The 24,815-nt window shown below is 39.9% G+C and overlaps 1 protein-coding gene and 1 long non-coding RNA gene across 14 annotated transcripts in view; one reads left to right on the top strand and one right to left on the bottom strand.

The window, feature by feature from the left end:
- VIT (vitrin) overlaps window positions 1–7,709 on the bottom strand; it is a 114,550-nt gene extending 106,841 nt beyond the window's left edge. For 2 of the 11 annotated variants that reach the window (XR_014842248.1, XM_021087636.2), the window contains exon 1: window positions 7,426–7,687. The gene's annotated coding sequence lies outside the window, so the exon portion shown is untranslated. Of the gene's footprint in view, window positions 1–1,698; window positions 1,758–2,966; window positions 3,065–7,425 lie in introns of those variants that run through there. The other 9 variants (XM_085019571.1, XM_021087634.2, XM_085019570.1 and 6 more) reach the window with 9 other exon arrangements.
- Window positions 1–24,815, top strand: part of LOC110260034 (uncharacterized) — a 149,295-nt gene that overhangs the window by 105,319 nt on the left and 19,161 nt on the right. The window contains exon 3 of one of the 3 annotated variants that reach the window (XR_014842259.1): window positions 21,400–21,522. This is a non-coding gene — a long non-coding RNA (uncharacterized LOC110260034). Of the gene's footprint in view, window positions 1–21,399; window positions 23,936–24,815 lie in introns of those variants that run through there. The other 2 variants (XR_014842257.1, XR_014842258.1) reach the window with 2 other exon arrangements.

The following is a 24,815-nucleotide window of genomic DNA, read 5'->3' on the forward strand; positions in this document are numbered from 1 at the left end:
AGCTGGAGGTCAGCCGCCAGTTGCTCAGAGGCTGAGGGAGGAACTGTAAATCCCCAGCCAGAGCAGATTCATATGTAATGACACCTGAGAACTGCAGGTGAGGGGTCCCCAGCAAAGTGGGGGGCATCTCTGAAGAACCCATGGCAATGCTTCCATGGGGACAAGAAACCCCTGTACATGCCTGCCAAGCCCAAGGGAACAATAACAACCAGTTACCTTTTTCTTTCCTCTCTGTGTCCTCTTCAGTTCTGGGCAGGAAGAGACTGCCATTAGCAGCCAAGGGGAAGAGAGGTAAAGGTGCAAAGCAGAGAAGGACAGAATACAGTCATGCCCCTTCCCCATGGCAGAAAGCAAGCCTGGGGTGGGCAGTGAAACTGTGGATGCTCTTTTTAAGTTTTTAAGTATTACCTGGGTCTTACCTCCATATTAATGACTAAACTGAGCTTATTTGGGGGTGTAACGTGAGCATGCTCTTTTTGTTTTTGGCGACAGCCCTAGCATTTGGGAGTTCCTGGGCTAGGGATCAAACCTGCGCCATAGCTGTAACCAGAGCCACAGTAGTGACCATGCCAGATCCTTAACCCTCTGTGCCACCAGGGAACTCTGAGCAAGCTCTTAAAAAACTCTGAGTGTGGTCTGCAATACTAAAGGACCTACTCAGATTTCGTCCCTGGCAGAGGCTGAAACTGTCCACAGATAGCGTGTGAGTGAACACTGGGGGCGTCTAGGGGAAATCCAGAGGAGTGTTAGGATGGTGCCCTCTGTCTCTGCTTTCCAAAGCATACCCCAGATCTCACCTCTTTTCTTCCTCACTCGGCCTCCCAGGCATGGTCCTACCTCAGGGCCTTTGCACTCGCTCTTCCCCCAGGTATCCACACGGATTGCTCCCTGGCTTCCGTCATCTCTCCCTCCATTTAAATGTCCCTTACTCAGACATTTATCTACTCACCCAATGCAAACTATCACTGCTCTGTCCAGCCCCCTTATCCTACTTAAGTTTTTCGCAGCCCATTTCACCGCCAGATCTCATATGTGTGTTTGTTGGTTGTGTGGTTCCAAACTGGCACCTCTAGGAGAATGGAGACTATTCTGTTCATGATTCTTCCCAAGCACATAGAATGGTGGGTGGCATGGGGCGGTGGCCCAATGCATACTTGCTTTGCTGTCATTGAGTATCTCTGCTTTCCCAGATTCCTTTAACCGTTCGGATCTACTCACAGTATAATAAAAGTGAATCCAGCCCTGGCAAGCTAGCTTGTACCTTTATGTCCAAAGCATGTTTTCTCTCTGGGGTACAAAGGAGCCCAGAGGAAGGAATGCCCTTTGCATTGAGATGCCATTGACCTGATCCCTTGGAAACGATCCATTGGGTTCCCCCAAAGGAATCGATTTTCTTTTCATTTTTTTTTCTGAGAAGAAAGAATGCAGGCTCAGAATTCCTTCTCTCTATAGCCTTAAGGGTGATTTTTATGAATTTTCCCCACATGTCCACACAAAACTTTAGCTTTTTTCTTGCTAAGGGAAAGAATTTGAGAAATTTTTACTAGAGTCTTGTCCATGTGGAGACCCTTATCAAGGAAAGTGATTTTCTGAAGTAGTCTGAAGCTTAAGGCAGTACGAGTCTTTCTGTGACTCGCTGCCAACCTAACCCTAGCGGGAAGTTAAAGAACACCTTTCGGGGGTTGGCTACTCACAGACCTTGATAATGAGGTCAGCTCCTTGGCCTTCCCCCTCAGAGTCAGGTCTTCGCAACACACCTGAAAAGTGATTCTTAAGTCAGGCAATTATTCAAGAATGACAGAAATAAAAACCTCCCTTCCTGACAGCCTTCTCCTGTGACTTCCTTGTCTCTACTCCCTTCCATCGGTATTCCTGGGGAGGCTATACCTCAAGGAGGAGTGATTTTTTTTTTTAGAAATATGACTGGGCTTGAAAATGATATTTTCAGGGATGGCAAAGGTTGATTTTGTGCAGTGATAGAAAAACCAGGAGCATGTGTAATTGTTGCCTGGTGGGTTAAGAACGTCATCTCTGAAAATATCCTGCTTGGGTTTGAAGTTGAGCTCCATCATTTAGTGGCTGGGTGAGCCTGGACAACTTCCTTCTCTGTGTCTCAGTTTTCTTATCTGTGTAATGGGAATCATAACAACTCATCTGCTGTAGTAGCTCTTAGGATTAAATGAGTTAATATATGAAAAGGGCTTAGAACAGTGCCTGGTACCTAAAACTAACTTTGTAAGTTTTGGCAATAATTATTATTATTATTGTTGGAGTGGTGATTTATCATGATAACAATATCATCATCATCATTCTTATAACCATCCTCTTGCAAAACATGACCCATTAAGACTTTAGGACTTTAATAGCGGTGAAGCAACCAGTTAAATCTCTCTCAGTAAGATTATGCTAGGATTAGCCATAACTTGATTTTAGGGTTCTTGGTGAAGGAACCATGACTTTATGACTAGCCTTGGGCTAAATTTTTCTATGGCCCCTGAAGGGGAACAGTTCTGTAGTTTTGTTCCTTCTTTGCTCAGAGATTTGTAGGGATCATTAGCCCATTCTCATGAAAACTTCCTAGACGACTGCAGGACCACTGGCCCCATCGAATGGCTAAGGAATGATACCTAGCATTCTTAAGAATTGAAAAAAGGATCTCACGAAGTGATAATGAAGCAGAAGTAAGCTTAAATATTATTTAAAATGCTAAGACCAGAATCAAACACCTTGAATGTAAACCAAATGCATTTTTTTTGGGGGGGTGGGGGGCGGTTGTTTCAAGACCCTGGCTTGTGGATTTGACTGAGGAAGGATTTTGGCATCTGTCATCCCAGTTCACCCTTCTCCCGCAGGGTGTAAGCACTGGAGGAATGAGACCTGGATTCCAGCCCAGTCACAACATCTGCCCTGGGCAGGATTTGCCTTTTGCAGGTTGCAGCACGATGTGCAGCCTTTATGGGCCTCACCTCAGAGCGTCGCCTGCCTGGGGCCTGCTCTGTGCTCTTCCCAGGCAGCGAGAGCCTTTCCTTCCGAGGGGCAGTCTCTCAGGGTTTCTTTAAGGTTTGCCGTCTGTTGAAGCGGAAACGTTTTCGAGTTGATTAAAAACAAATTCTGAACCCAGTATCCACAACTGTTTTGGGGATGAGGTAACCATAGGAAAATGTGATCAACAAAGCTTAAGTTGTCTTTGCCCTACTGTGAAGACGATGTTGGCCCTTTACCTCCTGGTCTATAAACAGGAATTCACCTAGATGATCTTAGACTGACTTAAATTTGTTTGTGTGTGTGTATCTTTCTTTAATTGAAACTTCCAATTGGTTCTTTTTAATGTTTCCTTTTTTTTTTTTTTTTAATCTCTTCGTTGGACTGATTTTTCTTCTCCTGACTTGGTTAGGATATTTACCTGTGTTCTCTTGTGGCGCTCTGAACATCTTTAGAATTATTTTGAATTCTTTGTCAAGCCGTTCATGTGTCTCCATTTCTTTGGGGTCAGTTACTGAAGTTTTACTGTATTTTTCTTGGTGGCATCCTGTTTCTCTGATGCTACATAGCTTTGTGTGATGCATACTCGTTTGAAGAAGCAATCACCTCTCTCAGACATCAGGGACTGACGTCTGTGAGGAAAGATCTTCCCCAGCGGGAGGGGGCACACTGGAACGTGCTGTGACCCAGGTCAAGTGCTGTAGGGTCAAGGATGGTGGCTTGTGTTAGCTTCAGGTCCAAAGAGGTGTGATAGTTTGACATCTTAAGTCACAGTGTCAACATTGTGGTCCCTGGAGAGAACTGTGTCAGATCCACAGTAGCTGCAAAGGCTGTTGGGGTCCTCAGTGGTGCCTTCAGGTCAGGTAGAAGTGGTGACTGGAGCTGGCGGTAACCGTTCCACTGTGGGACCAGTTGCAGACATACATGTAGGGGTGAGCGCCAGGGTCAGCATTAAGGGCTGGGACTAACTTTGGGTGCCCTAGCAGCTGTGGGGCCCCCGGCTGTCAGCATGCACTCCTGTGGCTGCAGGGTCTCACCACAGGTTGCACACAGCAGTAGAGTCTGGCAGTGGGAGTTGGGTTGGCGGGGTGCAGGTGCACAGCTGGAGGGCTAATTGCAAGGGAGCCTGGCAGTGTAGGCCAGTGTAGGAGTCAGGGCTCTGGCTGTCTGTGTGCATTCCTATGCCTTAATTCAAATGTAAGAACAGGCGCTATCAAAAAGACATTTCTGATGGGTAGCCTAGATTTGCCCTGCTCTATCACTCTGGTCTATCACTCCCTTCTTACTCCATTCTCTGCAGGAGCTGAAGCTGCTCACTGCCACTTGCACGAGAGAATTTCATGCCCATAAAAGCCAGCAAGTTCCCTTTGCACTTCTCTCTCTCACCATATGTGTGTTCAGGGCCAGGAATTTTACCGCCTTCTGCAAACCACGGGCAGACACGTGTTTAGGCAGCCAGAGGGGGACATTTGGGGTGTCTCAAAATACAAACATCACAGAAGTTGCTCTCTCACTGATGGATTGATTAGCTCAGATTCTCTGGATAAAGAGATGGCAATGAATTTCTAATAATTACATTCATATCCCATAGTTCCACATATGTATTTGTTTCCTACATCCAACATATTAATGTTTAAAAGTTTGAAGAGGATTGCAAATAATGTTTCACAGCTGACCTGATTCCTTCATTCCAGTCCCATACGATAAAAAATTACTTGCTAACATTTGGGTACTGACAGTTGTACCAGGCACCACTTGAAGCTTTTTGCCACAACTCTGTGAGGTAACCACTAATGAAAGACCCTTTTTACAGATGAGAAACCTGAGGCCCAGAGGGTTTACAAAACTGCCAAAGTTAACACATTTAAAAAGTGGCAGAGCCTCCTGCCTGCCTACAGGATCCATGGCCTAGGAAGGCTACTTAGCCTTGGCCTTGCCTTAAATTTGGATATTTGACATTATCTCCACTTGAGGTTATAGAGGCATAGAGATATACCATAGAACTGAAGGAAGTCTGTCTTACCACTTGAATCACACTGTTCTCAGTATACTATGGATAAATACGTATAAATAGATATGTATATATATATGTATAAATAGATATATATATAGATATATAGATATATAAAAATATATAAATATATAAAAAATATATAAATAGATATGATAGATATGTATAAATATGCATACACACATATATATGTATATACACACAACTATTTTTACGTTAATGTAAAAATTGTTACTTTTCAATTTTGTACATATTTACAGTCTTAGGTACACATAAACATTTTAAGCATATCATAGGTTCCATGACCCTGTTTTGATTTTGTAGTTTATGGAGAGTCTTACCAGTGACATTGGTCTGTTGAGAGCATAGAATCATAAGATTAGAGGGAAAACTTAGAAACTCTCTTATCCAACTTCTTCATTTCATTTGTGAAGAAATGGAGAAACAGAGATGTTGAGTAACCTCCCCAAGGTCACACAGCTAGAAAGCCCTTCCACTGACAGATTGGCCTGTGTGCTCTGTTGTGTACCCACTGCTCTTGATACCTGGCTCATGCCTCCAATTTAGCAAAGAGAAGAGAAGTGACACACATGGGCATGGATAATGGGGACATCCTGGAGGCCACGAAACATTTATTTTACAACCAGTCATTCCTTCCCATGCATCTTTTTTTTTTTAGGAATATGTGGGAAAAATGATTCTATTTCTTTAGAATTTTTTACATTTCAAAACCCTTTTAAAACCGAGAATCACTATTGAACCTCAAGATCATCCTGGGAAGGGGTGTACACAGGCATTGCTCTTTCTGTTTTTCAGATGAGGAAACACAAGTCAAAAGCTGTTACACACCTTTTCTGAGGTAGCATGGCTAGGTAGTGGGCTGAGCTGTTACTGCAATTTAGGACTCTTGGCTTGGGACCTGAGCCTGGACGGCACTGCTTTCCCATATACAGTATGTCTTAGAGGAATTATAGAGTAGAACAGCACAAGCATTTTTGTTCTCTTGATGCTATTCATAAACCATTCTCAAACCCAGTGTATTTTCTCTGAAAGAAACTATTCTTCATGTGATCAGCAACTTGGCAAAAAAGATAATTAGATCTTCTAAACGCTATTCATAAAGTAAACGCTATGTCAGGATAGATATTAAGCATTTCCAAAGTTCCTAACGTATTTCCTTTCAGTGGGGAGGTGTAAGATATATTTAAATGAAGCTTACTCTGGGAAACTAGCATATTGCAATTAAAAATGCAGCCCTTGTCGTCTTGCAATTCTTTGTCGAAAGCCCTTTTACAAAAGAGGGTATTTTAATTCAATAAATAAAAGACAGACACTTCCAGCTTTCCTATGGGCGGAGTAGCTGCTGCTTGAAGCTCACACATACAACAGAGAAAATACACAAACAAATAGTATTTGATCTTGCCTTGCTGCAGGCTGTTTTCATCTTTCAAGAGACGGAGGGAAAAACCACCTCAGAACTTTACCACCGAAACTTCCAAATTTATTGCAACACAACGTAATGGCAAAATGCTATTTTCTTAGTGCTCCCATTTTGGAATAACCACCATGGCCAAGAATGCCTGGTTTTATATTTACAATAAATCCAAAGAAAATCTTGAATTCCACTCTCGATTTGGGGATGGCAAAGATGCCATGGGTTGTTAGGAGCAAATCATTGAGTCTAATTATTCAATTTTATCCTCTCTGTTTAACCTGAGCTCAAGGCATTTATTTCATGTTTATACTGGTTTAACACAAATCATGATTAAAAGAGATTTGGTATCCTGTTTCCCTGTGCAAATTTGGGCTACAATAGTAGACTTAACAATGCCAGCCCTTACTTGGGCTTATCAGTTAAAGAAGCATTCAGACTAAGAAAACACTTCCAGTGTAAACAAGATACAGAAATGCACATCTAGCCACATTCCTCTGAGATCTGTCTGAATAGAGAGAAGTAAAGATCTATACTAAATCATTTCTGTTTTAATTTCACATACAAGTGCCCATTTCTGCTTTTCATACATTGCAATAAACAGTTTGTTATGTTGCTGTTGCATTCCATGTAGGAAGTAAGTGATAAACAAGAACAAGGTAATAGACTTAAATGTACTTTAAAGTTCTGCACAAATGTAATACCTTTCAGCTTATTTAACCACATTTAAGTTGCTTTAAAGCTACAGCAAAAATCTTGTTCTAATCTTGTCTCAGCACTACTTATTTATAGTTGATATATATATATAGATATATATTAGTTTTCAAGGATGTCAATTACCACCCAATCTGATCTCAATTCTCCTGAGACCAAAATTTTGTACAGACTCATTACTTGGTCAAGGGATGTATTCTAGTTTCTAAATGATAAATACATTTTCATGTATTCATAACAAGGAGCGGAAAGCAAACTATATAGGTTAGTAATTCATTAGACATACCTTGTTTGAAGACAGCAAATTTTTTTTTCAAAAATTTTCCACCACACTGAATGGATATTCTTTTTTCCTTAAGCTGTTCTGCATCACAAATCCCATCCAAATTATTCTAAAGAAGAAACAAGAAGTCCAAGCACCTTTTCTCTTCTGAGAGAAGCTAATCAAACATTCCCATCAACCTCTCAGCACTTTGAAAAGCACATTTACACCACGCACACGCACACACACACACACACACACACTCACACACACTGCTTCTCACACTGGTTTTTAGTGCTGAATTAGGCGGTCCTCTTTCAAATTTCCACTCCCACTTGCCTTTTTTTTTTTTTTTTTTTAAGGATTTCTAAATATTCTTTTCTAGCCCAAAGTACACAATTTCAGTAAGCAAATTCTACAATTAGGAATTCTTAAACGTAATAAAGAAGCACATAGATAATATGGAAGATTAAAAATACACTTTAAAATTGCCCTAAGCAGAGTAGTTAAATTTTCTCTTTCTTTTTCAAATGCTAGCAGACAGCTGGATTAAACTGCATAAAGAAAGAAAACTGTGTAAACACTACCGAGCTGATTCTACTGGACTCTCACTTTTGGAGTAAAAATACTTTTCCTCCACAGTAAAGCTATTTTTTGGGTTTAGTTCACTTCGGTCCTTTCTGCATTTTGGCAAGAATGGAATGACTCTCGACTATGCTGCCGGGAACAGGACACAAGATAATAACAGTGGGAAGCAAAACCTGGCTCCTGTTTCAAAACACTAATGATGGATAGCTCACATTATAAGTGAAATCTGCTGGATTTAGTGATTTACATATTAGTGTCATCAATTAAATTGAAGGGATTCAGACCTAAAACATACATTAGCGTATCACAGCATCTTAAAAACAGACCATAAAAAAAGTACATCTGGCAGTCCTTGAGATTCAGATGTTTATCGGTATGACAGAGCTGCTTCCTTCCAGCAGGGCTAGGGGGAGCACAGGGCCCATCCTCTGCCTGTGGGCTCTGGGCTCACCCAGCCCCACCCAAGGAAGAGAAGCTTCCCCACTAGCAAGCAGCCTGGGGACTGCTCCTTACTTAAGATTATGTTTGAATCTTTTCCCCCTTCCATTTGGTTCTGCATTTAAATTATTTCTCAGTCCTGGTTTTTTTCTCCACAAAATCCTGAGCCGAGATCCATTAGTGGTCAGGGTGGTGCTGCCATAGGGAGGATGGCCTGTCCCACCCTTTGAGTCAGGGGAGGTTTGAATGAAATGCTAGCCCAAGCATAATTAATAATAGTACTATTAAGGTCAATAATAACAACACTAATTGCCATTTTTGTGATACTTACGCTGGAAATGGTGATAAGCCCCTCCACATCTATCAACTCATTTAACACTTAGAAGGACCTAGAGGGGTCAGTACTATTACTTCCATGCTAGATATAAGCCTCAAATTCAATCAAGGCTGTCTGACTCTGACAAAATGTGCTGTTAGGATGTAGAGCTTCTTTTGATTCATTAGTTTAACTTGTCTTCTAATGGTAAATAGGGCAGAGTCAAATGTAAATGTACTGAAAGCTTGTGAAGAGATACTTAAAGTGAAGTGCAGATTGAAAAGCAGCGATGTTTGCGGTGATGAAAGATTTTGGAAATACATAATTATGATTGCACCCCATTATGGATGTAATTAATGCTAATGAATTAACTTTAAAATGGTTAAAATGGCAAAATTCTTGTTATACATGTTCACCACAATTTTTAAAAATAGTATTAAAAAAAGAAGAGAGAGAGAAAGAGAGAGACATTCTCCTTTAAAATAAACAGTGAAATATCACTTTTCATCAGATTGGCCAGAATTGGAAAGCTGGGAGATGCCTACGGTGGCCATATGGTGGCCCTAATGGGCTGCTGGTGGTGTAAACAGATGCGGTTATTCTAGAGCCCTCCAGAAGTATTCAGTCACACTCTATGTGTACCCTAGAGCCAGTGAAGGGCCTCGTAGGATATTCTTTGATAAGCTTCTTGCAAGGGCCACGAGAACTCCATCCCTAGAGAATTAAGAGTAAAGTGTGGCAGATGCACAGGAAGAAATACCATGCAGCTGGAAGCAAAGAACCAGATGTGGGGTTTGAACATCCATCCCCACGCCAGATCACCTAGGTTTGACTGTTGGTTTTGGCACCTGCCATTTGGCAAGTAACCTAATTTCTCTCTTTCTTAGTTTCTTCATCTGTAAAATCTGGAAAAAATAGTAAAACCTATATCTCCTAGTTAGGACAATGAAAGAAATTCATACCTGTAAAGTTCTTGGAATCTTCCTTTGTGTGAAGTGACCACCAGGTGAGGCTTTTTTGTTTGTTTGTTTTAATTTTATGGCTGCACCCTTGGCATATGGAAGTTTCTGGGCCAGGGATTGAATCTAAGCCACAGCTTTGACCTATATCACAGCTGTGGCAATGCTGGATCCTTTTAACCCACTTCGCCAGGCCGGGAATAGAACCCACACTTCTGCAGCAACCTGAGCTGCTGCAGTCAGATTCTTAACCTACTGCACCACAGCAGAACTCTTATGTGTGTTTTTTTAAACAAATAAAATGTACATCAACACTCCTGTATTGATTCTATTGCTGTGTAACAAATTACCACAAATTTGGTTTCTTAAAACAGCACCATTTATTATCTTGCATTTCTGTAGTTGAGAAGTTCAGGCCTGGTGTGACTAGGTTCTCTGCTCAGGGTCTCACAAGGCTGAAATCAAAGTGTCACCAGGACTGGGTTCTTATCTAGATGCTTTGGGAAAGAATCCACTAAATCAGGTTGTTGGCAGAATTCAGTTCCTTGTGAGTCCTAGAACTGAGGTTCCTTTTTTCTTGCTGGCTGTCATTCAGGGGGCTGCTCTTAACTAGTAGGGGTCACCTGACTCCTCAGTACATGGCTCCGTCCTCTTTAAACCAGTCATGATGTGTGGGATGGTTTTCATGCTTGAGATCTCTCTGACTTTCTCTTTTGTAAGAAGCCAGGGAAAACTACTTTTAAAGGGCTCATGTGATTAGATTAGGCCCACTGGGATCCTCATCTTGTCTTTTTTTTTTTTTTTTCCTTTTTTGTCTTTGTAGGGCTGCACCTGAGGCATATGGAGCTTCTCAGGCTAGGGGTCAAATTGCAGCTAAAACCCTGACCTACAGCACAGCCACAGCCACACTAGATCTGAGCTGCATCTGCAACCTATACCACAGTTCATGGCAATGCTGGATCCTTAACCTACTGAGGGAGGCCAGGGATTGTACCCACATCCTCATGAATCCTAGTCAGATTCGTTTCTGCTGATCGTCTTGTCTTAATGTCAACTGATTAGTCACTGTAATTATATCTGCAATATTGCTTTGCCACATAACATGACAACATCATGCCCCAGGGCAGAGATCATGGAGGCCATCTCAGAATTCTATCTGCCTCTACTATTGATCTTCAAAACATTGTACTGAGGGAAAGTGAGAAACAGAATGAGAAGCATAATACAATACTGGGATGGTTAATTTTATGTGTCAACTTGATGGGTCCACCAGGTACCCAGATATTAGGTTAAACATTATTTCTGGGTGTGTCTATAAGGATGCTTCTGGATGAGATTAGCATCTGAATCAGGAGACTTTCCTAGTAAACCAGATTACCCCACCACCACCACCCATGGGTGGCCCTCTTCCAGTCTATTAAAGGACTGAATAGAATAAAAGCCTGAGTAAGAAAGAATTCTTTCTTTGCCTCTCTGTCTTCAAGTTGGGACATTGGTTTTCTTTTGCCTTTGGACTTGAACTTGGAGTAGACTATACCATCAGCTCTCCAGGATCCAGGTTGCTGACTGCAGATCTTGGACTTCTCAGCCTTCATAACCATGTTAGCCAATCTCTCTATCTCTCTCTTTTTTTTTTTTTTTTTTTGTCTTTTCTAGGGCCGCACCCGTGGCATATGGAGGTTCCCAGGCCAGGGGTCTAATCGGAGCTATAGACTCTGGCCTACACCAGAGCTAGAGCAACGTGGGACCAGGCTACACCACAGCTCACAGCAATGCTGGATCCTTAACCCACTGAGCGAGGCAGAGATCAAGCCTACAACCTCGTGGTTCCTAGTTGGATTTGTTAACCACTGAGCCACAACAGGAACTCCGTTAGCCAGTTTCTTACAGTGTATCTATATCCATGTCCCTATCTATATCTAGTTTTAACTCTCTATTAGCTCTATTTTTTAATTCTCTATGTATACCTCCTATTGCTTCTATTTCTCCGGAGAACCCAGATTATTGCAAATAGAATTGTGAAAATTGACATATAAACACATAAAACAACAATGTACATTTTGCAAGAATATATATGCATGAATGTATACCAGACCCATCGTACTTCAGAGCCTTGTACTTGCTGTTCCTAAGGGCTTTCCTGGGATATCTGCATGGCTTACATGCTCATCTTCTTCATGTCTTTGTTCAGATGTCACCTCTTAAGTCAGACCTTACTTGGCCACCTTATGTTTTGTTTTGTTTTGTTTGGCTGTGCTCATGGCATGTGGAAGTTCCCCAGGCCAGGGATCGAAACCTTGCTGCAGTTGTGACCTGTGCCACAAGGGAACATCCACTGGCTACCTTGTTTATAATAGCCCTAGGCCCCAGCATTTCCTCTTCCTCTTCTTTATTTTCCCATAGTACTTATCACTCTTTAATAATATTTACTACTTAACTTTGCATTATGCATCCCTTGCTAGAATGTAGCCTCCCAGAAGGCAGTATTTTTTTTTTGTTTTTTGTTTTTTGTTTTTTCTATTGTGGGTATTTTTTTTTTATTGTGTTTTTCCACTGATGTATTCCTAGCCCTTTGAACTGACACATAATAGGGATTCATATAAAAAGTGTTAACTAAATGAATGATTACAAATATTTGAGAATGCTTGCCTATGAAGAAAGGGAATGAGAGTGAAGAGTAACTGGGATGGAATGGAATAAAAAAGACATTAAAGCAAAAGTCGTGGATCCTTGTATGGACTGTGATGCTACTGCTGAGAATTAACTCAACCCTCTGTGCTCAAGGCTGGTGGCAACACAATAGTTACAAAATAGTCAAGTTGATACTTCAGTGAAATCTTTGAGCTTCTTTGAAAGATCATAGTTTCTTTGTAAGTGGCCTTGAGCTTGCTGCTTGGTGTAAACTGAATTTCTAGATTATTTCTAGTTGACAGCAGAAATTGTGGTGGTCAGTTTTTCCTTCATTAGTACTTGAGATTCTGTTTTGCTTGTAGACCACCTATGGTTGCTTGAAAGCATCAGTTCTTTCTAAATAACTATTTGTCACTATATAAACTTAGTATCCCAGTCTTATACTGTATCTAAGTATAAAAACTCAAATTTCTTTTTGAACATTCTCTGTTGAAAGTTTTTATTATTGGCATGAACATTGAATTTGAAGGCTCTTTAAACTACTGCCTCAATTTTTTTTTCACTCCAGAGATAGAACTCAGAGAAATCAATGTACTCTTCATATCACAAATCCATTCTTTTATGTGAGTTTTAAAAATGCAGGATGGCAATTTAAGGGTCTACGTAATGAGACAGCCTTTTCAGACACTTCTGATACTTTTACTGTGTGTAGGTATAAAACACAAGAGTTACACCTTTCATAACATGAGCTCACTGAAATGTCTAAGTCTATATCATGTTTGATGGTACATCAATTTTTCATAGAAATATGATTTGCCTTGAACTCCTTTACAGCAATTTGGAGACTTTTTCTCCCTATATTTTGGTAGAAGCTTACTGCAATGACCAGGTGTTCTTTCAGTTGCCTGAACATTGTTGAATATTACTGTTTAGTATATATATTTTGTGTACTGTTAATGTGAATGGAACATTGGCTAACATGATTAACTTTTGTTAAATTTATGTTATTACTGTCCGTCAGAAGTGAAGAGGTTATTACAAGGAAAATTCGAGCCAAATGGGAGCATAAATAACTTGCAAATGGTGGGCTATAAGTAGTCAAAAGAGATTTTCCTAAGGAAGGTGAAAGAGCCTTAAAAGCCAGAGCGAAGAGTTCTTAATATATTAGAAGGAAAATTGATTAGAGATTAGGTAGGAGTTATTGATTGTGATTCAGAACTTTAACTTAGTGGTGCAATTGTGACAGTGGACCAATAGAATTCTTCTTCTTCTTCAGGCTATTAAAAAAAAGGATGTTAGGAAGATTACTACCCCCAAATGCTTCCCTGAAAGAAATGAGCTGGAACCGCTGTATCAAATACACACCCTCAATATTCTAGGCCAAACTGACAAAAAAATAATGCAAATAAATCACTGTGAGTGCAATAGCATGAGAGAGAGTCAAAGACCTAAAGAATGATATTGGGAATTAGAGGCTATAACGTAGATCCTAGCATTAAAAAAGGCTGCTGTTCTGGCAGATTAGCAAAATACAAAAGTACCTTATTCAAAACAAGGGCTCAAAATGGTTGGCAAGAGATTATAGGCCTTATATATCCCTTTTATGCCAAGTAAGCAAATGGAATCTAAAATAAAGGATTGGTTCACTGAACACTCTCAGCTGGGGCTGTGCTGATCTAAGTGGTATTGTACTGTGCTATACAGCTCTGCTTCTCAGTATAGGTTTGTGGTTGGCTAGGGAACTTCTGTTCTATGTATATTTATTTTGGTGTCCATTCTGCAAGGCATCAGCTATACAAGGGAAGAGCATCTTCTCATGGCAATGGCAAAATCATAAGTGGGCAAGAGGAAATATGTGTGGCCTCTTAAGGTTTAGTATTAGAACTGGCAGACTTTCATTTTTTTTGGCTATGCCGTTGACCAAAACAAGTTCATGACTAATCCCAAAGTCCAGGGGCAGGGAATGAGACTGCCTATAAATAGGCCATGACAATGGTGTGAATGAAGACTGAAATTTTTTATTGTTAATACAACGGCATATTTTATGGGTGTCCATGTTTGCCATTATGTCTTTCATCTCATACCTCTGTCTAGATTCAGATTTCTTTTTCTTGCTGATAAAAATATTCAAGAAAATAAGTAATTTATAGGAACTTTTATCTATCAATCTATCTATCCATCTATCTATCTAAAATCCACCATCTTACTTAAAAGGGAAACTCTAGAGGGATTTCCACTAAGATCAAAAACTCAGCAAGGATAGCTACTATCTCTACTACTATTCAGTATTGTACTAGAGATATTAGCCTCAGTATTGTACTAGAGATATTAGCCTCAATGCAATTCAACAAGAAAAAATCTATTATAAGAAGACAGAGTAACACTATCTCTATTTACTAATATGGAAATTGATATAGATATGGGGGTGTTTGATATATCTCTTAGCTCTGCTTACTGAGAATGCCTAAAAGCAATGAAGGCCCATGACTAATGAGTATCTGTAGAAAAAAAGTTTGGTTTCTAAATGTCATTCTTCAATAAATAAAATCAGATATCCTTAGAAAATACCTGATTTTAGGACTGGGAATGGGAAAATTCAAGATGTATGTGGAATATTTTAGAGCTAGTGAGAAAAATTATGGTGATGTGTCAAAAGAATAAGGAGCCAACTTGAAGGAGCTCTCAATGGCTGAATCTGAGCAAATTGAACAACAAATCAAATAATGATATTAATGAATTAAAACACATACAATAAAGGAATAATATTTGGGTTTGTACATAAATAAGTGGGAAAGAGGAACAGCTTTTCTTTAGAAAAGAATTCCAACTAATAAATGAAGAAAGAATGATGAAAATAGAAAATTACCATTCAGCAAATAACACAGTAGTGGGTGAAAAGATGACAAGAAACAGGATACTTATGTCATCTCAAAATATCTCCCCAGGAGGTATTTATTAATTAAATAGGTGGAAATATCCTTACATTGGAGAAACCTAGAAGACGCCACTTAACCTTGTGCACAATTTACATTATCATTAATTAGACTAATTGACTTCATGTGCCTCCTAATATGATGTACTAAGAATACAACATCACTTCTATGGCACTTTTTCCAAAAATGCACAGCAGACTTTAATTATGAGGACATATCACCCCCACCCAAGTAGAAGAAAATCTACAAATGAACTGGCTAGTACTTTTCCAAAGTCATGAGAGACAAAGCCTGGGGAACTGTTAGAGATTATAAAAGATTAAGGAGATATGACAATTGATGCAACGTATGATCTTAGATTATATATTGGACTATAAATAGGATGTTAATGAGAAAATGTGTGAAATTTAAATGAAGTCTAAATTTTAGATAATGATGTTATAACAATGCTAATTTCATGATTTTGATGATTGTGTTATAGTTCTGTGAAATGTTTGTATTTGGGGAAACTGGGTGAAGAGTATCATCATCCCTCAATATCTGGAAACCCTACTCGTACCAAAATCCAAGAATGCTCAAATCCTTTATATACAATGGTGTAGTATTTGCATATAACCTATGCACATCCTCTTGTATACTTTAAAACATCTCCAGATTACTCATAGTATCTAATACAATGTAAATGCTATATAAATAGTTGCTGGCGCTTGGCAATTTCAAGTTTTGCTTTTTGGAACTTTCTATCTGGAATTTTTTTCTCAAATATTTTCTATCTGCAGTTGGTTGGATTTGTGGATGCAGAACCCATGGATACAGAGGGCTGACCATATATGTAAATTCATTGTACTATTTTTACAACATTTTTGTAAGTCTGAAATTATTTCATTATAAAAACTGATTTAAAAAAAGGAAAAAAGATGACATAACAGATGGAAAATTTATACCTAGAATATCATTCATACCTAGAAAGAGGTAACAGGTTTTAGTAGCAATAACATCAAGTTTGTATCAGGAAAACATATTCATGTCTTTTGGCTCTTTAATCTCAAATAAGGCACTTGAACATTCAGATTCTTTATTTGTAAAATGAGGAAAATAATTTTCCTGATCATTTTGGTATCAACTGAGGTAAAGTTGACTGTAATCTATAAATTGCTGTACAAATTGTTATTAATGATAATTATTATATGTTCCAGATAAGATTATTCAGGAATCAGGTCCTTTTCTTAATATTGAGAGTGGCTATGGAGAGATACAGAGGAAATTTTGATGTTTTCCTATGGCACCGTATTGTGTTGGCTTTTAAATCCCTGAGAATGGAAGCAAATGGAAGCCAGGCCTTGATGAGGAGAAAGGCAAGGTGATGTATCTGCAGATAAACCCAAATCCTGCCATATGCATAAAGGAAGGGCTCAGAGAACTCTTTAAAAGATATGGTTGAAGGACCTGGATTTCCTTGTGGAAGAGACCTCAAGAATGTGTGCACAAAGCCGTGGTCACACAGATAAACGTGTTTGTCATGATGTTTGGGTCTTAATGTAAGAAAAAATGGCAGATCACCATTCAGAAATGTGTGTATAGATGACCCCCATCTGGATGGAGGTGGCTGGAGAGGTGGCAGTTTTGCTCTGGGAAGGTGGGTCTGAGAGTTTCCATCAGCCGTACAATGAGTAGAGCTTCTATTTGAAAGGGCCCAGTCTGAGACAGGATGGGACTGAAAATGGCATAAAAGCCATGGAAGAAATCACAAGGAAGAAATCAACAGGTTTAACAGCCTTGCCAGTAAAACTACTACACAGTTTTTTAAAAAGCCACACATACAATATGAAGGAATTAAAATAAGAAGACCATATGGGAGAACATATATGCAATAAACATGACAAACAGTTAATATTCACAAAGTAGAAAAATACTTAAAATTAGTAGGAAAACCTCAAAAGAACCCACCAAATGGAAAAAGCAGACCAGTGACATAAATAATACACACTTACTGCCCCCCCACAGTAAAGAGGGAATAAACATGTGGAAAAGGACATTTAACCTATCTGTACCTTCAATAAACACAAATTAAACTGACACTGAAACACTATTTACAGCCTGTCAATTTGACACAGGTTTCTTAAAATATTCAGCATTAGTAAAGGTGAAGACCAGTGGTTTGTTTGTTTGTTTGTTTTTTGTTTTGCTTTCTAGGGCCGAACCTGGGGCATGTGGAAGTTCCCTGGCTAGGGGTAGAATCAGAGCTGCAGGTATGGCCTACACCACAGCTCACGGAAATGCTGGATCCTTAACCTACTGAGCAAGGCTAGGGATCAAACCCTCATCCTCATGGATACTAGTCAGGCTTGTTACTGCGGAGCCACAACGGGAACTTCCAAGACCAGCGTTTTAATGTCCTGCCCACAGCAAGTGGTAGAAGTTGGTACAACCAAATTTGTTGTACTGATTTCGGAAAACAATTTGGTAAGCTGTACCATGAGACAAAAATAAATAAATAAATAAATAAATAAATAAATAAATAATCACCTTTGACCCAGTAATTCCTCTCCAAGGAATCTATCCTAAAGGGAACGCCAGAGATGCGTTGGGTTGCATGTAGATGCAAGACCAATATTCAGCATAGTCTATGCTGCAACCCTGAGCTGGAGGTTACCCAGCCCAGGGCGTGGTAGGTGGGTGGGTGGGCCTTTCCAACACTCTGATCCCCAGGGCCTGCTAGGTTCAGGATCACCCAGCATCGTCTTGGGGTGTTCCCTAAGGTACTGGGCTGTGCCCCAAAGCCCCAATTGTTATTGGTCCAGTGGCTGAGGAAAAAGCATCTGAACTTGTAGATATGAACGGGAGCTCTGCTGTTATTTGAATAGCTTTGTCTTTCTATTCCTCTGATCTCAGGAAACATTGGTAAGGAAGGGAACTATGATATTAATGCAGTTGACTCTTGAACAGCACAAGTGGGAACTGCATGGGTCCACTTATAAGCAGATTTTTTTTTAATAAATAGTTTAAACCTTTTTTTGAGATTTGTGATAATTTGAAAAAACTTGCAGATGAAATTTGTACCCTAGAAATATTGAAAAAGCTAAGCAAAAGTTATAAGTGCATAAAATATATGTAGAAATATATATAGCAGGCAAAATGTGTATATTAACTGTTTATATTATTGGAAGGCTTCTGCTCAACAATGAGCTATTTAGGAAGATTTTTTTTTTTACTTTCTTTTTTAAAATTAAGGTATAATTGATTAACAGTGCTGGGCCAATTTCTGCTGTATAGCAAAGTGACAGTCATACACACACACACACACACACACACACATTCCCGTAAGTTTTTTAAGATCAGAAGTTCCTTGCAGATTTCTGACTGCAGGAGTGGAAGGGTTATTGTTGTCCCTAAACTGCCCCCACCCCCACACTGTTCAAGTGTCACCTGTAATATTTATTGCTCATTTATTCTATGTCAGGCACAGTCCTAAGCACTTTGTATATATGAACTCATTTAATCTTCAGGCAACCGCAATGAGTAGCACTCATTTTAGAAATGAGAAAACGAGACAGAGAGTGACACGCCTAGGGCCACATGGATAGGGAAACGGAGTTGGCAGCCTCTCCTGACCTTGCTGGCTCCACCCCAGGCTGCTGTGAGGGTCAAGACAAAAAAATATGTGAAGGAGATTGTTCAAAATCATAATGCAGGGCTTACACAAGTAAAGCCTACTTATTGCTTGGAAGGTAATAATAAAGAATGTAATCTGAAGCACCTATCTTGGCAGCATTGGCTGATAATTCCATATTTAAAATTTAAATAAAGAATAAAAACAAGTATTGAAAAATCTGTTGTTGTTGTTGTTTGTTTTTTGTTTTTGTCTTTTAGGGCTGCACCCATGGCATATGAGGTTCCCAGGCTAGGGGTCTAATTGGAGCTGTTGCTGCTGGCCTACGCCACAGCCACAGCAATGTGAGATCTGAGCCCCGTCTGCAACCTACCACAGCTCATGGCAACGCTGGATCCTTAACCCACGGAGCAAGGCCAGGGATCGAACCCACAACCTCACGGTTCCTAGTCAGATTTGTTTCTGCTGCTCCACAATGGGAACTCCTGTTGTTGTTTTTTTAAACCTTGAGCTCATTGAGAAGGGATGACTGGCTGAGAAAAATGGAAGAGGTATGGTTTGGGTGAACTTATTTTTCTAATTTTCTGAAGGCAAAATTTTTTCAGCGCATTTTTTCATAGTTTTTCAGCAAATGGAGGTTTTCCTCCGTTTGGGAGTTCCATTTCCTTTTACCCTGCTTTTAGGTAGGCTTTCAGTCCAAGGAGGCTTCATTTACTTTGCAAGTAAGAAAAATGTTTTGCCAGGAGGGAGTGGGAGGGATGGGGAGCTTGGGCTTATCAGACACAACTTTGAATAGATTTACAAGGAGATCCTGCTGAGTAGCATTGAGGACTTTGTCTAGATACTCATGTTGCAACAGAAGAAAGGGTGGGGGAAAAAATGTAATTGTAATGTATACATGTAAGGATAACTTGATCCCCTTGCTGTACCATGGGAAAATAAAATAAAATATAAAAAAAAAATGTTTTGCTTTTGCAACATTTTGCCATGTGTTAATGTATAAAAATTAATTAGCATAATTACAAAGCACTTGAACTAAACGAATGCTAATTATGATGAAAGCTGAACATAACCACTTCATTAGCAGAACAGGGGAAATGAAAACGGCAGGATGTTCCCAACCACGTGACAGATGAGCAAAAGCAGGTAGGTATGCTAGGTTTCACCACAGCACAGAAATCTGGTGGTTGGTGTCCAGCTAGTGGTCTCATCACCGGCAATGTCAGTCCTATGGAGTCTGGGATGGACGGCCTTGACCACCAGAATCCCTGAGGAAACCAAATCATATTTGGAGATGCTCCAAGTATTTTGAAACCCTGAGTTAGTGACATGTGAGGGTATTTACTTACCTCTGCACGTCAATAACTTCTTCTTCCTCTCTTTTGAAGGAAACTCTTCTGTCTGTTCCTTAAATATGACATTCCTTAGTGGTCTTGCCCTGGCCTCTTTTCACCCCACGTGCCCTCCTGAGTTTGTTGTATTCACTTCCATAGAAAAAGCATGTGCTGAATTATTTCAAAAATTTCCTCCTGGACTCTCTCTCATAAGTTCCTCTGGCCATTATTCATCACCACCTTAAAACTTCACAGACACTTCAAACCAAAATGTCATAAAGGAGCTTGTCATCCTTCTAAATCCCCTGTCCTGATTTGTGGTACCCCATTCACCCAATTTAGCCAGTCGGAATCAGAGAATTGTCACTGCTCTGGTTCCCACCTCATTGTTTTTCTGTTAAAAAAATTTTTTTTATTGATATGTAATTCATATGTCATAAAATGCCCTTTTTTTGGGGGCTCTGCCCACAGCATTTGGAAGTTCTCAGACCAGGGATTGAACCTGAGCCACAGCAGTGACGCCAAATCCTTAACTACTAAGCCACCAGAGAATTCCAAAATTTACCATTTTGGAGTGTACAATTCAGTGGTATTTAGTAAGTCACAGAGTTGTGCATCTATTAGCACAATCAATTCTAGGACATTTGTATCACTCCACAGAGAGCACCCCTTAGCCATTCTCCCAATCCCTCCCTCCTCCTCTCAGCCTTTGGTGACCTAATCTCCTTTATTCCTCTATAGATTTCCCAAGGCTGGATAGTTCATATGTCTGGAAATCTGTAGTATATAGTGTTTTGTGATTAGCTCCTGTCATGTAGCATGTTTTGAGGTTCATCCATGTTGAAGCATATGCTAGCATTTTATTTTTTATGGGTAAATAATATTCCACAGTGCTCACTGTTTCTTGAATGGGCAGTTGTGTAAGTTCTTGTTTCTTTGCTTCCAGTCTTATCCCCTCCAGTCCAGTCTCTGTGCTGTTTCCAGAAGAATCTGTAAGCACAAGACTGATTACAACCCACTTAAAATCTTTTGGTGGCTCCTGGCTTCTTTCAGGAGGAAGTCTAAACTCCTGAGCATGGCACTAACTACCCAGCTTCTTTTCCATTCTTTTCCTCCTGTACCCTAGGCATGGCCAGAGGGGACCACCTACTTCTGCTCTGTGTGAAGTGACCCTTTCTGGTCTTTGCAGGTGCAGCTCCTCTGCCAAGAATGTCCCTCCTGCCAGACTCTGCTAAGCACATGCCTGATCATCCTTCAACTGGAGATGGAATTGTAAAAGTTAATTGACTTGGCAAATGGGTTCACAAGGTGAGTAATATTCAAAGGCAGAGTACAGCCTTTATGTGCCATGGCACAGAGGAAGTCTAAGTGAAGCCTCATTCTCAAACATCAAGGCTTAGTGAAAATCAAGATGGGTAAGTTACCCAAATATTTTTTTCTCTTATCCTTTCTGCCTTTCTCCTTTTCTTGTTGAAAAATCACTTGTATTAGTGAGTTGGACTCTTAGAATTCAAATTCTGATTAGTAAAGCACAGCAAATGTCTGTCAGCCCCACTCCCCAGGACAATCCAGGGAGAATCTGTGGAAATTGAATGCTCATAAGCAGAAAGAAGGATAATGAATTTCTATAAAGAACTTTGTTTCCAGTGTCCTGGCTAATGACAAGGTACCATTAGGCCATGTCAAAATCCTAGACCTCTGGCACCTGAGAAATAGCAGTGACACTCAAATTCTGAAAAATGTGGCCTTGCACATACTCTACGCCAAACAGAATTTTCAGGGAAAGTTTGGTGATGCAGAGAACCTGGATATTTGCATATTAAAAAAATGTTGGCCACACCCTTGGCAGGTGGAAGTGCTGTGGCCAGGGATGGAATAGTAGTGACCCAAGAGGCCACGGTGACAGTGCCAGATCCTTAACCCACTGTACCACAGGAGAACTCCACTTGGTGGGTAGGGGGGTAAAATATATTTGAATGAATTTTTTCTTCTCTGAACTCTTAATGCCTTGATTGATTTTATTACCCAGGTAACATGACATCATTACTTTTTTTTTTTTAGTTGTATAATGATCATAACAATCTGATCTCACAGGATTTCCATCCCACAGCCCAAGCACATCTCCCCACCCCCCAAACTGTCTCCTCCGAAGACCATAAGTTTTTCAATGTCTGTGAGTCAGCATCTGTTCTGCAAAGAAGTTCAGTCTGTCCTTTTTTCAGATTCCACATGTCAGTGAAAGCATTTGATGTTGGTGTCTCACTGTATGGCTGACTTCACTTAGCATGATAGTTTCTAGGTCCATCCATGTGGCTAAGAATGCCGGTATTTCGTTCTTTTTAGTGGCTGAGTAATATTCCATTGTGTATATGTAACACTTCTTCTTGATCCACTCCTCTGTTGATGGACATTTAGGTTGTTTCCATGTCTTGGCTATTGTAAATAGTGCTGCAGTGAACATCACAGTACATATGTCTTTGCAAGTCATGGTTTTCTCTGGGTAGATGCCCAGGAGAGGGATTGCTGGATCAAATGGTAGCTCTATTTTTAGTTTTCTGAGGAATCTCATACTGCTTTCCACAGTGGTTGCACCAATTTACAATCCCACCAACAGTGTACTAGGGTTCCTTTTTCTCCACACCCTCTCCAGCACTTATTGTTTGTAGACTTTTTGATGATGGCCATTCTGGCTGGTGTTAGGTGGTACCTTATCGTGGTTTTGATTTGCATCTCTCTAATAATGAGTGATGTTGAACATCTTTTCATGTGTTTCTCAGCCATCCGTATGTCTTCTTTGGAGAGTTGTCTGTTTAGATCTTCTGCCCATTTTTGGATGGGGTTGTTTGTTTTTTTGGTGTGGAGCTGCAGAAGTTGATTGTAAATTTTGGAGATCAATCCCTTGTCAGTTGATTCATTTGCAAAGATTTTCTCCCATTCTGTGGGTTGTCTTTTCGTGTCGTTTAGGGTTTCCTTTGCTGTGCAGAAACTTTTCAGTTTGATTAGGTCCCATTTGTTTATTTTTGTTTTTATTGTCAATACTCTAAGAGGTGGATCTGAGAAGATGTTGCTGTCGTTTATGTCAGAGAGTGTTTGGCCTATGTTTTCGACATCATTACTTTTTGAAGTCTTTTTGTTCTCTAGTTGTTTCCCATGGTAATCTTCTCTTTCCAACTGGATTTTAAGAATACTGGAAGCAGGGCCTGGGTATTTAGACTTTTCATTTTCTAGCAGTCTAGCAAACTCAGTCAGTGCTAGGAAAGCCTTTAATACTCGTTTTGGACGAGCATTCCTACTGATCACAATGATAAACTCTCAGAAATTACTCTTTGTCCCAATCAAAATCCCAGCAAGTTATTTTGTAGCTATTGACAAGCTGATTCTAAAATTTATCTGGGGAGGCAAAAGATCCAGAGGAGCTGTCACAGCATTAAAGGAGAAAAACAGGGTCAGAGGACTGACCCTGTCTGAGTGCAGGACTTGCTAGTAAGCTACAGTCATCAAGACAGGGCGGTGTTGGCAAAAAAAAAAAGAGGTAAATAGATCAATGGAACAGAGTAGGGAGCCCTGAGTCAGACTCACATAAGGATAGTCGACAGATCTTTAAAAAAGGAGCAGCAGAAATACAATGGAGAAAAGAGAGTCTTTTCAACAAATGGTGCTGGAACAATTCGACATCCACATGCAAAAAATGAATCCAGACAGACTTTACAAAATTAAAAAAAAAATTAAAAGTGATCATAGACCTAAATGTAAAATGAAACCTAATAAACTCCTGGAAGATAACATAAAAGAAATTTTAGATGATCTGGGGCATGGCAATGACTTTTAAAATACAACACTAAGGAACAACACATGAAAAAATAATTGATACACTGAACTTCATTAAAATGAAAAATTCCTGGGAGTTCCTATCGTGGCTCAGCAGTTACAAACTTGACTAGTATCCAGGAGGATGTGGGTTTGATCCCTGGCCTTGCTCAGTGGGTTAAGGATCTGGTTTTGCCGAGAGCTGTGGTATAGATTGCAGATATGGCTCAGACCTCTTGTTGCTGTGGCTGTGGTGCAGGCTGGTAGCTGAAGCTTTGATTTGACCCCTAGCCTGGGAACTTCCATATGCCACAGATGTGGCCCTAGGAAAAAAAAATTAAAAATTCCTGCTCTTAAAAGACACTCTCGAGAAAATGAGAAGAGAAGGCACAACCTGGGGGAAAATATTTGCAAAAGAAATACCTGGTAAAGGCCTGTTATGCAAGATATACGAAGAACACTTAAAACTTAGCAATAAGGAAATAAACAACCTAATGGAAGAATAAGTGAAAGACCTGAACAGAAACTTCACTGAGTAGGATATACAGACATGAAGTAAACATATGAAAAGATGTTCCATATCATGTCATAAGGGAATTGCACATTAAAGCAACAATGAGAGAATCCTACACACCTGTTAAAATGGCTAAAATCCAGAACACTGACAACAGATGCTGGTGAGGATTTAGAACAAGAACTCTCATGCAGTGCTGGTGGGAATGAAAAAATGGTATAGCCAGTTTATTTCTTTTTAGTTTTTAATTTTTTTAACGTATAGTTGATTTACAGTGCTGTGCC

The sequence above is a fragment of the Sus scrofa genome, chromosome 3 (assembly GCF_054392235.1).
Source record: "Sus scrofa isolate SSC_HxYL_T2T_F1_AM1 chromosome 3, Sscrofa_HxYL_maternal_Yorkshire_Landrace_v2.0, whole genome shotgun sequence".
In the NCBI taxonomy this organism is placed as follows: domain Eukaryota; kingdom Metazoa; phylum Chordata; class Mammalia; order Artiodactyla; family Suidae; genus Sus; species Sus scrofa.